The sequence below is a fragment of the Pyxicephalus adspersus genome, chromosome 6, assembly GCF_032062135.1.
Source record: "Pyxicephalus adspersus chromosome 6, UCB_Pads_2.0, whole genome shotgun sequence".
Lineage (NCBI taxonomy): Eukaryota > Metazoa > Chordata > Amphibia > Anura > Pyxicephalidae > Pyxicephalus > Pyxicephalus adspersus.
The window spans coordinates 1,799,892-1,804,132 of NC_092863.1; the positions used below are offsets into that span (position 1 = coordinate 1,799,892).

A 4,241-nucleotide genomic window follows, 5' to 3' on the forward strand; every position below is an offset into this window, starting at 1 on the left:
TAACTCTCCTCTCCTGAAATACTCTGCTGGAGGACTCTGCTCCTTCCTCTATAACTCTCCTCTCCTGAAATACTCTGCTCTGCTGGGGGACTCTGCTCCTTCCTCTATAACTCTCCTCTCCTGAAATACTCTGCTCTGCTGGGGGACTCTGCTCCTTCCTCTATATACCCCACCTGAAATATTCTGTTTTGCAGGAGGACTCCTCTCCCTCTTTTTGTCTTGGCAGGACAATGAGGACAGAAGCTGTAATATGGTGGGCAGCAAAGCATGTGTATGGAAGCTGCATTGCCTTATTGCATTAAAGGTTAATAGAACCGCAATGTAGTAAAGTAAGTAACTTGTCACCAGAAAGCAATGTGAACAAATCTGTGAGGCAACACAAGGGCCCTTCTATATGTAAATGGGAATTCAGACCTCACTGGAAGCTCAGAACAGCCATCCCCATTGCACAATGCAAAGCAGACAGCTCTCAGTAGGGTGCTTACCAGGACGCAGAGGCCCCAGGACAAACTGTACACACAAAGGGCTACATCCCGATCTGCCGATCACACAATCCAAGTTCAGGGCCTCCCCAGATGAAGCATAGTACATACCAACATCTTCATGTACTTCCTGTAACCGAAGTAATCCTAATCGATGATATTACAGGACACATTGCCAGTACACAAGAAAGTTTTTACATGTAAATCTCCAGCACCTCCATGACCCGGCTGCCATAGGTGGCCCTACTTTTGGCTGCGATCACACAGTCAGTGATGGGGGGTACAGCTGTGAACATACAAACCTTTTGGGTCACAAGCAGACGTAAGTAGTCATTCTCAGGGCTTTCTTATTATAAGAGGCCTTATTTACCGTCCAGCCATTCCTTACAAGAATCCCTGCAAATATTGCCAGAAATCCTGTGCTATCCTCAACACTTTGCAGTGCTATTTCAAGCAACCTTATCAGTCCCATAGAAAAAACTTTTAGGAGAGCTGAGAGTATTCTGTTATCTTTGCAGTCCTTGGGTGACAATGCTGCTCCTCAGTACAGAATACGGCCTAGTCACCCAAGGACTGATTACGGTGCAGAGATGTAAATACGTCAATTCTAGCAACACGGGACATGTACAACTTGATTCTCAAGCAATATTGCTTGCTAAGGCCAGATGTATAAATTATTCAATTCTAAAATCTTGGGATAGAAATAAGGGAAGAATTTGGGACCAAACAGGAGTACATGACGGCAGTCAGAAAGAAGAGTTGCCATGGCTTCGTCATTATTTACCCGACAAACTTTCCCAATGTGACGCCCACATATTAAAAACTGGACTGTCCATAGATTTCATTTTGCTTTGCTGTTCTGATAAATGTTTAAATATAATCCCAATTTGTGAAACTCTATTTCCTAAAGGGCTGTCACTAAACTTATCACCGGGCTGAGGTTTTGCCATGCTAGTGTCGCTTTTCCGCCTGCCAGTCAGCCAATCAGGCACCAGGAAATAACTCGCCACTTGCTGTCAGATTAACCCTCCACGGCCTCTGCAGCCACTTCAAGCGCATCACGCTCCTGCAAGTCACAGCAGCCAGGCAATGTCAAACAGCTGGGGTAGAGGGGGGGTTCTGCTGTCTCACGTGTACAGTAAAAAGGAGATTTGGCATTACGGTATAATAACCGAGACCTAAGCGGTCATTGGAGCTCCATTTCTAAAGCAGATAAATCAGGACGGCTTCTTGTAATGACTCCATATTTTCGGCTTAGCCTTGTTGACATTCCTCAAGATGCTATCGGTAATGTAAGAACGTCGGCCACTTACACGCCATCAGCGTGTAAGATAATATAAGCTACTCTCTCCCTCCATCATTTGGGTCCATAGCAACCCACATTGGCTCTCATTGAAATGCAAGACCGCCGGGTAGAGTACAGTAACACTTTGCTTGCTAAAAAAGGGCTCAGCTTACACAAACAAAGGAGCACAATCGCCCCGGTTCCCCCTTTTCTCCGCTAGCCCCATTGCTCAGGGGATATTGTGTGCCTAATGAGAAAGCCAAACAGAACCCACGCTTCGATCTCTTATTAACGAGGCGCTCTTGTGAATCCGGAGTGTGTGCTCTGCCACACATCCAAAGACTCCTAAGCAGCGGCACCAATAAAAGAGCCATCGGGGGTTAAGATCTCTTTCCTTGTTTGCATTAGGATTGGAGACTCTAACCCTGAAAGGGTTTATACAAGGGGCCAATGTCTTAAAGAGAAAGTTCAGCCTTTTGTTGGAGACACAAACAAGGAGGGGGGGGTGGAATTACAGAGCGAACTTAAGAGGAACATTAACCTCTGCTTGGAGCAATCGGAAGGCTTACAACTGACGTTCAAATTAATCGAAGCGGCGGTGACGGAAGGCGTTAAGGCCGCCTGCTTATTCACTAAAGAAGCAAGACGAGCTGAAGGGGGGTTTGTTACTGCCAGTGAATGTCAGTGCATTGCAGTAAAACAACTAGACCTCCTCCTCCTCCAACCCCCCCACTACTTTGCAAACAATGCCTCAGCTAAATCCATCAGTACACAACCGGTCAGCCCTGAGATGATCTTCCATGAAGGGTCAGGGGCGTCCGGCGACCACCGACAGAGCCATTAGATTGCTAGGTCATGGCAAGAGTCTGCAAATGGAAATCACCATTACTATCGTACGGCTTATACCCCATCCAAAAACACACGAAAAGCATCAGCCCTTAAAGGGGGGGAAGGTTTGATCAATCCCTACTTAACAGCAATACCATTGCAAGTGCAACCAGACGGCCAGACATAAAACTCTACAAGTCCATCAAGCGGCACGTCAGCAGTCCAACTGTCAGGGCACAGCGAGCGGAGGGGTGGCCCCGGGCACACAAGGGTTAAGGCCAGTTTATAAATAGATGCAAGGTATGAATAATACAAGAGAGGCAATAGAAACCAGAAAGGAGGAAAATGATCTGAGATCAGCCAAGGCTGCAGCTATACAGAGTGTCAGATTCTAGCAAGTTTCCTCTCTGCCACCCAAAACGGTGGGCAAGTTTGCAGAATGACAGCAGAACATGTAGCAGCATATTGCAGGAGGATGTCTGCCAGCTGGATTGCCAGGGACAATCATACAGCAATAAAGTCATTATACAAGCATTTAGTAAAACATAAAATGAGATTTGTTAGGCAGGGCAGAAGCATTGTAGGGGGCACTGCCAGGGACATGGTGCTGCTGAACTGGTTGCAGAGTATTGCAGCATTGCATGTCCTGCTCAGTGTTGTGTAAACACTGCAATTCACTGCTCAGCACAAGACACATTTCCAGGGACAACTCTGCCAGCCGTGTCCCTAGAAATCAGGGAGTGAGGGTGCAAGCAGGGTGCTGGGCACAGCCCTGGGTGGAGGGGTACCATACGTTATGCCAGGCAAAGAGAAAAGGAAAGAAGATGTTACTCACCCAGCAGTCTGTCTGTCTCTCCTCTTTATTCCCCTTCTGCACTCTCCGCCATTTTCCTCGCTGTTTATTTAAATGGCACACACTCCCCGGGCAGGGAAGAGTTCCGTCCTCCCGCGGGGGCTCCTGGGAGTTGTAGTTGGCTGAGAGGAGATGTGTGGGCATGGATGAGAGGGGCGGGGACTACATCCCCCAGCATGCACTGCGGCGCCGCCTGCAACAAGAGGGGACAATAAAGGCCAGTAGTATTATGCGGGGGTGGGGGTAGGAGAGGTGACCGAGCCCCCTCCATGGCTGTGCTGGTGATACAGAAGGGGCAGGAGAGGTGACAGAGCCCCCCCCCCATGGCTGTATTGGGGACAGAGAAAGGGGCAGGAGAGGTGACAGAGCCCCCCCACCTCCAATGGCTGCACTGGTGATACAGGAGGGGGTAGAAGAGGTGACAGAGCCCCCTCTATGGCTGTGCTGGTGACACAGGGGGCAGAAGCAGTCACATAGCCCCATCCATGGCTGTACTGGTAACAGAGCTCCCTCTATTGCTGAACTGGGGGGACAGGAGCGATGGCAGAGCGCCTTCATAGCTGTTTTGGTGACACACAGGGACAGGAGTGGTGACAGCACCCCCTCTATGACTGTACTGGTGACACAGGGGAACAGGAGTGGTGACAGAGCCCCCACCATGGCTGTACTGGTGACACAAGGGAACAGGAGTGGTGACAGAGCCCCCACCATGGCTGTACTGGTGACACGGGGGGACAGGATTGGTGACAGAGCCCCCACCATGGCTGTACTGGTGACACAGGGACAGGAGTGG

General features: G+C 49.4%; 1 protein-coding gene across 1 annotated transcript in view; it reads right to left on the reverse strand.

The window, feature by feature from the left end:
* NCOA3 (nuclear receptor coactivator 3) overlaps positions 1 to 3,546 on the reverse strand; it is a 66,954-nt gene extending 63,408 nt beyond the window's left edge. The window contains exon 1 of the mRNA XM_072414111.1: positions 3,431 to 3,546. The gene's annotated coding sequence lies outside the window, so the exon portion shown is untranslated. The remainder of the gene's footprint in view (positions 1 to 3,430) is intronic.
* Positions 3,547 to 4,241: the final 695 nt, after the last annotated feature.